The 14,657-nt window shown below is 44.7% G+C and overlaps 1 protein-coding gene and 2 long non-coding RNA genes across 5 annotated transcripts in view; 2 read left to right on the top strand and 1 right to left on the bottom strand.

Annotated features, from left to right (window-relative positions):
* The window catches only part of LOC109871192 (filamin A-interacting protein 1-like), a 43,799-nt gene extending 42,630 nt beyond the window's left edge, over positions 1-1,169 (bottom strand). The window contains exon 1 of the mRNA XM_020462014.2: positions 881-1,169. The gene's annotated coding sequence lies outside the window, so the exon portion shown is untranslated. The remainder of the gene's footprint in view (positions 1-880) is intronic.
* A 3,538-nt stretch (positions 1,170-4,707) lies between these two features.
* LOC109871394 (uncharacterized) lies at positions 4,708-8,703 on the top strand. Of its 2 annotated transcripts, XR_004205691.1 has the most exons (7): positions 4,708-4,834; positions 4,925-4,999; positions 5,126-5,716; positions 7,481-7,589; positions 8,063-8,141; positions 8,239-8,337; positions 8,480-8,693. It is a non-coding gene; the product is annotated as an uncharacterized LOC109871394 (long non-coding RNA). The 2 variants fall into 2 exon arrangements; XR_002252292.2 differs by having other exon boundaries at positions 4,925-5,716; positions 8,480-8,703.
* A 1,497-nt stretch (positions 8,704-10,200) lies between these two features.
* On the top strand, positions 10,201-13,635 carry LOC109871227 (uncharacterized). 2 transcript variants are annotated; one of them, XR_002252274.2, is made up of 5 exons: positions 10,201-11,132; positions 11,455-11,660; positions 11,975-12,191; positions 12,626-12,780; positions 12,934-13,635. It is a non-coding gene; the product is annotated as an uncharacterized LOC109871227 (long non-coding RNA). The 2 variants fall into 2 exon arrangements; XR_002252273.2 differs by having other exon boundaries at positions 10,205-11,660.
* The last annotated feature ends 1,022 nt before the right edge of the window (positions 13,636-14,657 follow it).

The raw sequence follows: 14,657 nt of genomic DNA on the forward strand, positions 1-14,657 counted from the left end.
ATACTACACACGCACGCCTGGCACACACCATATACACACACATACTTAAACTTGTATTAGAGACCCCCACCTCACTGTTATAGTCGTTGTTCACTCAATGTAAACCCGGCCCCTGCATAATCCTAAAATCAGTCAGACACTTGCTGAATCAACTCCACACACACACATACACACACACACACAGCTTGACAGTGGTATTTTTTCATTTGATTTAACTAGGCAAGTCAGTTAAGAACAAATTCTTATTTACAATGACGGTCTACCCCAGCCAAACCCTAACCCGGACAATGCTGGGCCTATTCTGCGCCGCCCTATGGGACTCCCAATCATTGCCAGTTGTGATACAGCCTGGAATCGAACCAGTGTCTGTAGTGATGCCTCTACCACTGAGATGCACTGCCTTAGACCGCAGTGCCACTCAGGAGCAAAATACTCTGGAGTATTTGTGGTCATTCATTGCTCAGCATTAGTCAAACAGTGCTTGGCACATCATTATACTACATATTACTGAGCGATTGATGTAGTCAACCAGGAACTGGTGTTTGGTGATTAGGTCACTGTTTCCCAGCACCACACTGTACAGAAGAGAGGGCGTTGTTTCAGTCTCACACAGTGAGTCACACACTCAGATCCTCACGCATCTACAGTGTAGATGGAGTATGAAGTGAGTCAAACGTAAGAAGCAGAGAAACTCAATCTTAGAATTTAGAATAGAACAGCAGCTAAAACTGGCTCATCCAAACCAGTCCAAAGCAACCACAGAACTATAATTAGTTGTTATTTCTATGAGAGCAACTCCCAGTTTACAAAGCCAATGTTTATGCAGCCAGACAGGTTAACAGACAGACAGATAGGCAGGCAGGCAGGCAGGCAAATGTACCTGCAGGACTGATGGAGCAGACAAGTGATTGTGTCCGGCTGTGCTGCTCCGTCTGAGTCTGGTACTCCTTCCCCTGATCTGTCATCCAATAAAGTCCTCCTCTACTCTTCTTCTTCTTATGCTCTCCTCTTGTCCCCTGTTTGTCTATTCCTTGATATGCTTTTCTCTCTCTTCCCTATTTCCCCCACTTTTGTGTCCTTACATTTTCTCCAAGTGGTCCAGATAGAAGGAAAGAGAAAGGGATGTGTGTGTGAGAGAGAGTGTGTGGTTTGATCCTTAAGGAAGGGATGGAGTGGGGCTTAGAGTGGAGGATGGACGGATGGAGAGAGGGAGCGATTGCCCTGACAGATGACTGTAAAGTATAGAGTGAAGGGGTGGGGCCAGGGAGTAGTGGTTGGATCAGACCTACCATGCAGAAATGAGTCGGTGCTAATTAAATGTAACATGCATCCTCTCTCACACTAGACACACACACACACACACACTTTCCTGCTACAACCCCCTGTGCCTAAACACACTATCCTCCTAACCTCTTTCCCCTGGACAGATGGTCATGACTGAAAAGTGTCAGAGCATGAAAAAGAGAGGGACAGATCAAGATAGAAAAGGGAGAGATGGAGAGAGATCGGTGAGATGGGAACAGAGAGGGTGACCAAGATGGAGAACAACGGGAAAGGAGATGGCTGATAACCATGCATGCACAGACACACACTCTGGTTGGTTGGCGTTGTGTTGTGTGCAGTTTGTCATTGAGGTATATTGAGCGGCTAATGTACGTCATTGTCAGCTATGCCGGACACTCAGAGAATGACCCAACCATCCTGCAAAGTATCCTGTGAGTGTACTAAGCCTAAAAAGATCAGTGGACACCCTTGTGTTACTCCAAATATACTCCTTCATTACTCTAAATATACTCTGTAGCCACATTGATGTTACTCCACAAGTGCTTGGCAACCATAGTGATGTCTACATCTCCAAGTGATTTCCTCTTAAAGTCACAGTCTGTAAGATTTTCTCAATTAATTTCAGTTGTGCCAATTGATTAATGCATTGTGAATATAGTCTAGTGTGAATGAATGCCTACGCATGCATACACTAATGTGTAAGCTCTGTCACTGTCTGGGCAGACAGACACTCATCTGTATTTTAGAGGGGGAGTTATTATCACTCCTTCACCTCATAGGCCTATGGATCCATGGGAATTGGGAATGACCTATTGCTGTTCCTATTGGTGGTATTTATGAGGGTCACATGAAGAGGGAATCAGGCAATGGTGTCTTACAAACATATTATAAATATATGAACTCCTCAGCCTACACATTCAGTCAAACACCACAGCTCGGGTTGATCTCGTAAAACCCAGCCGTGCCACATGCCACCAGGTCCCCAATAAGCCCTGGTCACATTGCGATCATTATACACCTGGGACCGACAGACAGACAAGCAATGGAACATACATGGGCTTTAATAAGGACGTGCCACAAGGCAGCCTCAGGGGTAGATCATGTTCTCTGGGACAAGTGAGGTTCAACCACAGATATGGAATAGATAGAATGAACACTATCATTAAAAGGGAGACTTGTACTGTATGACAGACAGGATGTCAATATGTCAACGTAGCCGTTCAATTCTATCACCATGTGGGTGGGTCCATGACCAGATAACCTGTGGAATAGAGACCTGTGTCAGTCTGGTCTTTACAGTCTATATCTATGGTTACTGTGGCATTAGCCTGTTTAAATTAAACCAGAGGTATTTCTGAGCAGCATTCTCCTCTGTCCTCTGTTCCCATGGGACCTGAACATGATTTCACAGCATGGGGATAAGAGGTGAGGGGTGAGAGAGATGAGGGGGGGATGGGTGGGAAGTGGTATAGAGTGGAGAGAGGGTTGTTAAAGATAGCCAGGCATTTGGTTTGGCTCTATGTTACAACATTGATATCCATGGTGACTATAAAGTAGTGTTCTTGTTGACAATGCACCTTGTTGTTATGGTAACTATGCCTGTCCAGTGAGCAGAGGTTGAGGTTGCGCAAAGTCAAAATATAACAGACACTTTTTTCCTGCTTTTTCAGATGCCTCGGGGGGAGAGGAGGAGAGAGAACCGGAGAAAGAGGAGGAGAAACAGCCCACAGGAGAAAGAGGAGGAGAGAGAACCGGAGAAAGAGGAGGAGAGAGAACCGGAGAAAGAGGAGGAGAAACAGCCCACAGGAGAAAGAGGAGGAGAGAGAACCGGAGAAAGAGGAGGAGAGAGAACCGGAGAAAGAGGAGGAGAAACAGCCCACAGGAGAAAGAGGAGGAGAAACAGCCCACAGGAGAAAGAGGAGGAGAAACAGCCCACAGGAGAAAGAGGAGGAGAGAGAACCGGAGAAAGAGGAGGAGAGAGAACCGGAGAAAGAGGAGGAGAAACAGCCCACAGGAGAAAGAGGAGGAGAGAGAACCGGAGAAAGAGGAGGAGAAACAGCCCACAGGAGAAAGAGGAGGAGAAACAGCCCACAGGAGAAAGAGGAGGAGAAACAGCCCACAGGAGAAAGAGGAGGAGAGAGAACCGGAGAAAGAGGAGGAGAGAGAACCGGAGAAAGAGGAGGAGAAACAGCCCACAGGAGAAAGAGGAGGAGAGAGAACCGGAGAAAGAGGAGGAGAAACAGCCCACCGGAGAAAGAGGAGGAGAAACAGCCCACAGGAGAAAGAGGAGGAGAGAGAACCGGAGAAAGAGGAGGAGAAACAGCCCACCGGAGAAAGAGGAGGAGAAACAGCCCACAGGAGAAAGAGGAGGAGAGAGAACCGGAGAAAGAGGAGGAGAGAGAACCGGAGAAAGAGGAGGAGAAACAGCCCACAGGAGAAAGAGGAGGAGAGAGAACCGGAGAAAGAGGAGGAGAAACAGCCCACCGGAGAAAGAGGAGGAGAAACAGCCCACAGGAGAAAGAGGAGGAGAGAGAACCGGAGAAAGAGGAGGAGAAACAGCCCACAGGAGAAAGAGGAGGAGAGAGAACCGGAGAAAGAGGAGGAGAAACAGCCCACAGGAGAAAGAGGAGGAGAAACAGCCCACAGGAGAAAGAGGAGGAGAAACAGCCCACAGGAGAAAGAGGAGGAGAGAGAACCGGAGAAAGAGGAGGAGAGAGAACCGGAGAAAGAGGAGGAGAAACAGCCCACAGGAGAAAGAGGAGGAGAGAGAACCGGAGAAAGAGGAGGAGAAACAGCCCACCGGAGAAAGAGGAGGAGAAACAGCCCACAGGAGAAAGAGGAGGAGAGAGAACTGGAGAAAGAGGAGGAGAAACAGCCCACAGGAGAAAGAGGAGGAGAAACAGCCCACAGGAGAAAGAGGAGGAGAAACAGCCCACAGGAGAAAGAGGAGGAGAGAGAACCGGAGAAAGAGGAGGAGAGAGAACCGGAGAAAGAGGAGGAGAAACAGCCCACAGGAGAAAGAGGAGGAGAGAGAACCGGAGAAAGAGGAGGAGAAACAGCCCACCGGAGAAAGAGGAGGAGAAACAGCCCACAGGAGAAAGAGGAGGAGAGAGAACCGGAGAAAGAGGAGGAGAAACAGCCCACAGGAGAAAGAGGAGGAGAAACAGCCCACAGGAGAAAGAGGAGGAGAAACAGCCCACAGGAGAAAGAGGAGGAGAGAGAACCGGAGAAAGAGGAGGAGAAACAGCCCACAGGAGAAAGAGGAGGAGAGAGAACCGGAGAAAGAGGAGGAGAGAGAACCGGAGAAAGAGGAGGAGAAACAGCCCACAGGAGAAAGAGGAGGAGAGAGAACCGGAGAAAGAGGAGGAGAAACAGCCCACAGGAGAAAGAGGAGGAGAGAGAACCGGAGAAAGAGGAGGAGAAACAGCCCACCGGAGAAAGAGGAGGAGAAACAGCCCACAGGAGAAAGAGGAGGAGAAACAGCCCACAGGAGAAGAAAGGAAAGAAGAGGAAACAGGAACCCGTTCCGGCTAAGAAGAAGACTGCACTGGTATGTAAAAGTTTGTTTTAAACTTCATTGCATTTCATTTGGTGTACGACTGTACTACTACTTTCTCAATTATTTTATTTGTCTACACAGAAATCCCAGGAGTGATTTATGGCTCAGGAGAAGAAAGTTGATGAGGACGAGAAAAAGACCAAGAACAAGAGATAGGTAAGACTAAGGATGGAGGGGATTGAAGAGACACCTGCTGTCCTAAAAAGGAACTGCAGTTAAAATGTGCCTTAATTCAACCACATTGGTGTTAGAAGTGGGAATTATATCTCTGTTTGTATTCAGAAGAAGACAATCACAGACCTCCTGGCCACGACGGAACCCAAACCGGTCGCTCTAGGCGACCTGCTGAACCTGCTTCTAAAGCACTTCAAAGCACTACCTGGTGCAGCCAGGTAGCCTAGTGGTTAGAGCGTTGGACTAGTAACCAGAAGGTTGCAAGTTCAAATCCCCAAGCTGACAAGGTACAAGTCTGTCGTTCTGCCCCTGAACAGGCAGAACCCACTGTTCCTAGGCTGTCATTGAAAATAAGAATTTGTTCTTAACTGACTTGCCTAGTTAAATAAAGGAAAAAAAGATGAGCACTCCATCATCAAGCTGGAGTAGTTTAAACTGCAGGGTGAGTCACCTGACCTCTGTATTGTTTTACCAGCAGGTCTAAGGGCTGTCAGCCTTTCTGTCAGTCTCTCTATTTCTTTCTCTCTCTCTCTCTCTTCTATCTCTCCCTCTGTACCCCTTCTCTCCCTCTCACTCCCCCTCTCTCTCTTTCTCTCTCTCCCGCTCTTACTCAGTCACTTTCTCTGAATAACGTAATGTGACTTTTTTCCCTGACGAGTAATGACCTCACACACGGCCTCTCCTCCTACCTGAAAGAAAGTGAGTACAAACCAAACCATCACTCCTAACATACAGTGGGGCAAAAAATTATTTAGTCAGCCACCAATTGTGCAAGTTCTCCCACTTAAAAAGATGAGAGAGGCCTGTAATGTTCATCATAGGTATACTTCAACTATGACAGACAAAATGAGAGAAAAAATCCAGAAAATCATATATTAGGATTTTTTATGAATTTATTTGCAAATTATGGTGGAAAATAAGTATTTGGTCAATAACAAAAGTTTATCTCAATACTTTGTTATATACCCTTTGTTGGCAATGACAGTGGTCAAACATTTTCTGTAAGTCTTCACAAGGTTTTCACACACTGTTGCTGGTATTTTGGCCCATTCCTCCATGCAGATCTCATCTAGAGCAGTGATGTTTTGGGGCTGTTGCTGGGCAACACGGACTTTCAACTCCCTCCAAAGATTTTCTATGGGGTTGAGATCTGGAGACTGGCTAGGCCACTCCAGGACCTTGAAATGCTTCTTACGAAGCCACTCCTTTGTTGCCCGGGCGGTGTGTTTGGGATCATTGTCATGCTGAAAGACCCAGCCACATTTCATCTTCAATGCCTTTGCTGATGGAAGGAAGTTTTCACTCAAAATCTCACGATACATGGCCCCATTCATTCTTTCCTTTACACGGATCAGTCGTCCTGGTCCCTTTGCAGAAAAACAGCTCCAAAGCATGATGTTTCCAACCCCATGCTTCACAGTAGGTATGGTGTTCTTTGGATGCAACTCAGCATTCTTTGTCCTCCAAACACAACGAGTTGAGTTTTTACCAAAAAGTTCTATTTTGGTTTCATCTGACCATATGACATTCTCCCAATCTTCTTCTGGATCATCCAAATGCTCTCTAGCAAACTTCAGACGGGCCTGGACATGTACTGGCTTAAGCAGGGGGACACGTCTGGCACTGCAGGATTTGAGTCCCTGGCGGCGTAGTGTGTTACTGATGGTAGGCTTTGTTACTTTGGTCCCAGCTCTCTGCAGATCATTCATTAGGTCCCCCCGTGTGGTTCTGGGAATTTTGCTCACCGTTCTTGTGATCATTTTGAACCCACGGGGTGAGATCTTGCGTGGAGCCCCAGATCGAGGGAGATTATCAGTTGTCTTGTATGTCTTCCATTTCCTAATAATTGCTCCCACAGTTGATTTCTTCAAACCAAGCTGCGTACCTATTGCAGATTCAGTCTTCCCAGCCTGGTGCAGGTCTACAAATTTGTTTCTGGTGTCCTTTGACAGCTCTTTGGTCTTGGCCATAGTGGAGTTTGGAGTGTGACTGTTTGAGGTTGTGGACAGGTGTCTTTTATACTGATAACAAGTTCAAACAGGTGCCATTAATACAGGTAATGAGTGGAGGACAGAGGAGCCTCTTAAAGAAGAAGTTACAGGTCTGTGAGAGCCAGAAATTATGCTTGTTTGTAGGTGACCAAATACTTATTTTCCACCATAATTTGCAAATAAATTCATTAAAAATCCTACAATGTGATTTTCTGGGTTTTAAAAAATAATTTTGTCTGTCATAGTTGAAGTGTACCTATGATGAAAATTACAGGCCTCTCTCATGGGAGAACTTGCACAATTGGTGGCTGACTAAATATTTGTTTGCCTCACTGTACCTACATACCTCACCAAACCATCCCTCCTTACATACCTACATACCTCATCAATCCATTACTCATTTTTAACTTCAATGTTAAACTAATAGAACTTCTGTCCCATTTGTGCTTTAAGTCTTCTGTCATGTTCCTAGATGTGTACTTGGGTATAACTTAATAGTCTGGTGTTGGATAGTCTGGTGTTGGCTTCCCCTCCTCATCTCCTCTTCTTCATCTGACTGACCTGTGGAGGAAGTTAAAAGAGTAAGCCACTTTAGATTATTGACATCTGTCCCTTGTATCACAGTATATGTTTTCCCTTTCTCTTTTCGCTCAGTTTGTCCCAAATGGGCTGAGGTCCAGATGCAGCACACAGAGAATAGTTCTGTAATTGTGTTCATTGTCTGTAACTCCACCCACAGACTCATCAAGCGCAACAACTCACATCTCCTTCTTTTAAAGTTATTCATCTGATTTGTATCTCCTTTCATTTTGTATACTTTAGCGTACGTCTCAGCTCAGTATAATGCTCCCTAGTTTTTATGTCTTCACCAGACAGTTGACAACATTTGAGCGAGAGGCTAAAGTGCTGAAGCTGTTTGCAAAGCACATCAATGTAACATACTTTATTGTAGAATAGATTCCTATGAATGTTTGTGTATACAGATGAGCTGTTCTGTGAGTGAGTAAAGCCAAGTGTGACCGTCCTCTGTATGTCTGTCTGTCTCTGTCCCCAGGTAGAGGAGCAGCTGAAGCTTGAGGTGACATGCATTGGGGAGGGAACACCAGGGAGACTGAAAGCCCTCCTAGGGAAAGGTGAGGGCTTGTCCTTAGTGTGGCTTAATTTACATGATACTTTGTTCTGATCGTCTACGCTTCACCCTGAGGTGGGCACTCATTTACTACCCCTCAGGGTTTTAACCCCAGTTTGGCCTTGCCAGCGCTGCGCTTCCTGCTTCTGAACTGGAAGTGGAGGGACCAGAAGCCTCGCATGATGGTGGACATCCCTGATGTGAGACTATAATTCCCCCTGCTGGGCAAAGAACACAGTCACACTTTACACAGCACTGAAAATATTATCTGGTAGTACATGGGCTTTCTGTCACAGACAAAATTGAGTTTCTTATTAATATAGCCCTCTTTTTCACTTCCAGGTCCAAACTGATTTGCTGAAGCTGCTGGATACAGGCATCTTGAAAGGCTGTAGAGAAGGAAACACAAACACACACCCATCCATTTCGAACTGGACCTCTTCTGTTCTCACACAAACACCACAGTTATTGTAGTAAACAAAAACTGAAACAAAAATTTGGAAAACAATTGCAAAACAGACTGCAAAACAAAATCAAATTAAATTAAAATAAATAACAATTATTTATGTTTTGTGTAAGTTTTTTATTCTGAAGTTTGAGCAAAAATCGAATGTTTTTGTTGTTGTTGACGTTTAGTTTTGATTTACATTTGGTTGAGATGTCAACTAAAGTGATTTCAACGTGAAATCAATAACAAATGTCACCATGTCATTGGAGTTCAGTAAAAGTTGGTGAAAAAAGATGAAATGCCCTTACGCTAATTCCATTTTGCAAATCCAATCAGTTTTCACCTTGATTCAACGTCATCAGATTGATTTTTTGCCTAGTGGGTAGCATGTGCATCACTGTCACTCGCTAATGTATCACTAGCTAACAGGGAAGAAATCCGAGGGCGAGCGAGGAGCGTGACTGGGCCAAGCTAGAACGTCTTGTGAAGTTGCTGGAGCCATTCGCAATCCACACAACCAACTTGCTGACCAGTGACTGGGCCAAGCTAGAGCAACTTCAATCTGTCTGATGTGGTGCCGTGTCTTCTCAACCTTGAGGCACACTTGCAGTCATCTACTGTTGCAAAACAGTTGGCACAGGTCCTCCTGATGTCACTGTGTGAGCGCTTCGCATGCATACTGAATCCTCTGGCAGCCAACTTCCATCCAACCCCTGCAGCAGCTTGCCTGATAGACCCATGTATATCTCTGGCACTTCGCTCTACAGAGATGGAGCCACTGATGAGGGAGGCGGAGTCATTTGTACTTCAACAAATCAGAGAGTACAGCTATGGAGCAGCAGGACCCCAAGGAAAAGGAAAAGGGGGATACCTAGTCAGTCAACTAAATGTATTGTGTGTCTTCCGCATTTAACCCAACCCCTCTGAATCAGAGATGTGCAGGGTGCTGCCTTACTTTACATCCACGTCATCGAAGATGCCAGCACGATGAATCCAGTAAACATCTCGACCACAGTTCTTCAGAAATATAGCCTTGCATCAAAGATTATGGGGGGGGGGGGGGGGGGGGGGCATGTTTACAGAGTCACCTCTCCAGTTCTGGCAGACGAGGATGACTCTTTATCCAAAGCTGTGCCCTGTGGAGCTGGATCTGGTTTCTGCCCTTGCATCCCAAGTGTTCGTGGAGAGAATATTCTCTGTCTGTGGACAACTGTCATCCGGCTTGAGAACCAGCTCTCTGGAACACAGTCTTATTGAAGATAAACCATCAAATCTTGTTTGGTTGAACAGATAGATCTGTGAATAAGTGTTGTATTGCTTATGTTTCTTATGTTGTTGCATCTGTTTTTATGAACCTTATTTGAAGTCAGTGATACTTGTTTAATACTACAGAAACATAACAGGTCAAATGTGCCATGAATTCATTTGTCATTTTCCCTCTCTCTTTCTGTCAGATAAAGGGAAAGGTACTTGATTCTTCTTACATCTAAATGAAAGGATTGGATTGGTTTGAACATGAGTATTTCTCCCGAGTGGCGCAGCGGTCTACTGCATCTCAATGCAAGGTGTGTCACTACAGTCCCTGGTTCTAATCCAGGCTGTATCACTTCCTGGCCGTGATTGGGAGTCCCATAGGGTGGTGCACAGTTGTCTGGGTTTGGCCGGGGTAGACCGTCATTGTAAATAAGAATTTGTTTGTAACTTGCCTAGATAAAGGTTACACATCCTTCCACCATATTTCTTGCACCAGTCTAGGTGCTTATCCTTCAAATTCAAGTCACATTAGGATTGTTTTATAATTAAACCTAACCAAACCTTTATCCTGGCTACGGAGTTGTATGGATTCCTCTAGTGTCTATCCAGTTCTATGGTCCGGGCCCAGAACTGTACGTATTACTGCCCCCTAGTGGCAAGAAGTGACTTCCCAAAACAAACAAAAAACTATAGGCACATAATGGCTCCTAAAGCTAAATAAATCATATAAAAACAAAATAGAAATGTTTTTATCAAACTGAAACTAAATCAAAAATGAGCAAATCAAGTCTGAACTAACTGAAACTAAACTGAATTTCCAATAAAAATGTAAAAATGAATAGAAACAAATATTAAATCACAAACCTATAATAACCTTCACACACACACACACACATACACCAAACTTAAGTGGGGCTTCTCAATCCAATCTCCAGAGACTGCTGGACACTTCAACCCTCTTCCCTATCCTGTTCTTACGTTCTCTGTGTGACACTTTTGATGTTATTGTTATATTTTAAGTGACCATGTAACATGTCTGATATTGTTTATACAGTGTTGTAGTTCAAGACCTCCACCCCTCCTGTGGGATGGTCCGAATAAAGACATTCTGAATGAAACCAGATTCTCTTTGTTTGGTCACCCACACCACCAGGAAGCCCATCCCACTGAGTCTGAGGTCATGAGATGTTTCACCCAGTAGGAAGTCTGATTTATCATAACATCCTGTTTGTGAAGTTGTTCTACAACGAGGCAGGCACAGACACAGTCAACTGCTTTGAAGGGGAACTGATTGTAAGTTACCTTCTAAAATAAACCTTTAGCTCGATGATCTGTTAGACTGTAAAACATCTGTATGTATGTAGGACTCAAGCGCTAAGGAAGAACTGAGAGAAGAACAGTAGAACAAGAATGAGAAAGAAGAGACGATGATTCTGGTTAAGTATTTCTCCCAGTAGCCTGCTGGGAAAAAAATATATTGGTAAGGAGAGGAGGGGAGCGAGAACAAGGGAGAGAAACAAAGAAATAAGACCGGAAGAGAAGAGAGACCAGACTCACATTTCTTGCTTTGTTCTCTGGTTGTCTGACCCTATCTGTGCTCCTCTCCCTGCCACAGCCGGAGCTCTCTGTCATGGGAAAGGCGAAGGCCAATGCTGGGCTCCTGGCCCGGAGGCCTGGCAACTCGGCTTTCAAACATCAGAGACTGCCTCTCTGGTCCCCAATACTCACACCGTCCTGCCTTCCTTTTATTGTATGGCCACTATACGTGTGAAACTGGGAGTGTGCCTACTTGCCACCGTGCAGAATACACATGAACTGAAGGTGCGTAATCAATCCCTTCAAATGAATCAAATCTTTTTGCCTTTTTTTCTCTACTTCCACCATTTACACACACATAATCACTTGAAATGGAGCAGGAAACACCCTCCACAATGCATATCTTATCTAACCATGAACACAGAGATAGAAATAGACAATGAGAAGAGTTTAAAGGTATTCTGAGAATGAGTGTACAGTATAACAGGAGGAGTGGCGGTGGAGAACGAACATGTATCTAAAGTTCCAATGGGTTTTAATGTTTGCTATCTATTTCTGTCACTCCCTCTCTCACCATCTCTTCTCCTCTCTCTCCACAGGTGGACTACACACACACAGGGTCATGTGATAAGTTTTTTGAGACCACAAGCTGTTGAACCAAATCTAAGTGCTTTTAGAGAAGCACAGTGATTATGTTTCCTATTTCCTGTCCCTGAGAGATGTGTTCTTCTACTTTGGGCTGATCAACTTCCACCAGAACATACATGGACTCCAGGGATGATGGACAGATGGTCGGGAGAAAATAAAAACCTGAAGGTAGCTACTGTTTCTGTCTACTTCTATCTATCTATCTATCTATCTATCTATCTATCTATCTATCTATCTATCTGTCTGCCTCTATCCAACTTTATGCTGGTTCATTCTGAGCTTTTACAACTTCTTCTCTGTCAAACTCTTCCTGTCTGTCTGCTCTACATAACCCGAGCCTACTGTGAGCCCTTCATAAAGGGAAATAATGGACTCCCTATCGCCCCCTGCTGGGCCATGGCCAACACCATGTTCAACGGTATTACACCATTACCCACACTATGTTCTGAGTCTCTGCTAATGATGTGACAGCATTATAGGATTTTGTGGGGAAACACCTTTTAATATCCAGTGATATGATCAAATCAATCTGACATGAGACCTGGTTTTGATTAATTTATTGACTGACTGATTTCTTGATGTGTTTTGTTTGTTTGTCCCAGACTCCTTCACTCTGACGTACTACTCAGGAGAGGGGGGGTCCAGTGGTCCATGTTCATCTGTTCAGGAAGGGCATCCCCTGGTACACCGACAAGAACGTCAAGTGCCGCAACCCACCGGATGAGAACAAGACACGAACGTTAGCACGTGATTGAAGGTGTGTCTCACAATACACCCACACACTGTGTTCATGGCCATCTCGATTATGAATAGTCATGGTGTAATGTCACATTCTTATTTAATATTAATAGACATATGTAACGCTGCTCCCTCTAACTTAACTTTCCAAATGTTGTCTATGTGTTGTCAGGCACGGCCCGGCCTCTGTACTGGTAGAAGCCCGTGTTTGACCTGGACCCCTGGGACCACAACAACGGCTTCATCAACGAGGACTTGATAGTGTGGATGAGGGAGGCTGCCTTCCCCAACTTCAAGGAGCTCTACGGGGTCCCGAGCTAGGGAACCCTTCACTGAAGGGCTGCCGACTGGGAACTACTGCATCCATATCTCCTACAGTAGCCATTATTACTCATCTGCTTATTAATGCTTTATTCTACCAGATTGATCATTTTGAGATTTAAATCAATTTAATTAAAACGATTTCTAATTGGCAGATTACTATTTCCGACCTTGAGGCAGATTGGGGTTAGCTAGTTTCTCATTGGGTGGAAGTGAAACAGTAGGTTGTGGCTTGAAAAGTTGAATTTGTTTATTTGGTCAGTTATAAAAACAATGTGGGCCACAGCACACGAAGCCCCCCGTTAGACAGCAGTGGATTCCTTGGGCAGAAAGGAAGTGGTACTGTCCAGTCAGCTGGTTCGGGAGTCAGAACAACTTCCTGCCCGTAGCCTACCTGATCACTGGCTGTCTCATCCTGCTCCTCGCTGTTATCCTCACCGGCATTTGGTGGAAGTTTGGTAAGAACAGACAGAATATGGGAGTGATGTAAAAGGACCAATGTGAAAAGGGGTGAGGAAGAAAATAAATATTGAGTGAATCATAAGAAAGAGAAGTCTGATATTTCATTCTAAATACTGTGAATGTGACCAATTGATTTACTGAAATGGTCAACGATCCAAATGCACGTAGTTCACATTTGAGATGTGGTTTGTGTTATTAGCGTTTGATCATCATGAATGCTTGTGCTTGGTTTAATTTCCCTACATCGCCATGTGGTGGCAGAAGTGGCGTTAAAATGAAATGAGGTGGGATACATTTGGAAATTGTTTTCAGATATTACAGTGCATTCGGGAAATATTCAGACATTTTAATACTTTCCAATTAAATGTTTTTCCCCCCTCATCTACACACAATAACCCATAATGACAAAGCGAAAACCGTTTTGAAATGTATTACAAATAAAAAACCATACCTTATTTACATAAGTATTCAGACCCTTTGCTATGAGACTCGAAATTGAGTTCAGGTGCATCCTGTTCCATTGATCATCCTTGAGATGTTTCTACAGCTTGATTGGAGTCCACCTGTGGTAAATTCAATAGTTTGGACATGATTTGGAAAGGCACACACCGGTCTTTCTAAAGGTCCCACAGTCAACAATACACGTCAGAGTAAAAACCAAGCCAAGGTCGAGGAAATTGTCCGTAGAGCTCAGAGGCAGGATTGTGTCGAGGCACAGATCTGGGAAAGGGTACCAAAACATTTCTGCAGCATTGAAGATCCCCCAAGAACACAGTGGCCTCAGTCATTCTTAAATGGAGGAAGTTTTCAACCACCAACTCTTCCTAGAGCTGGTCGCCTGGCCAAATTGAGCAATCTGGGGAAAAGAGCCTTGGTCAGGGAGGTGACCAAGAACCCGATGGTCACTCTGATTGAGCTCCAGAGTTTATTTAACTAGGCAAGTCAGTTAAGAACAAATTCTTACTTACAATGACGGCCTACTCTAGCCAAATCCGGACAACACTGGAGTTCCTCTGTAGACATTGGAGAACCTTCCAGGACAACAATCATACCCAAGAACTCAAGGTTGTCATCGCTACCAAAAGGTGCTTCAACAAAGTAGTAAAGGGTCTG

The sequence above is a fragment of the Oncorhynchus kisutch genome, linkage group LG26, assembly GCF_002021735.2.
Source record: "Oncorhynchus kisutch isolate 150728-3 linkage group LG26, Okis_V2, whole genome shotgun sequence".
NCBI lineage: Eukaryota > Metazoa > Chordata > Actinopteri > Salmoniformes > Salmonidae > Oncorhynchus > Oncorhynchus kisutch.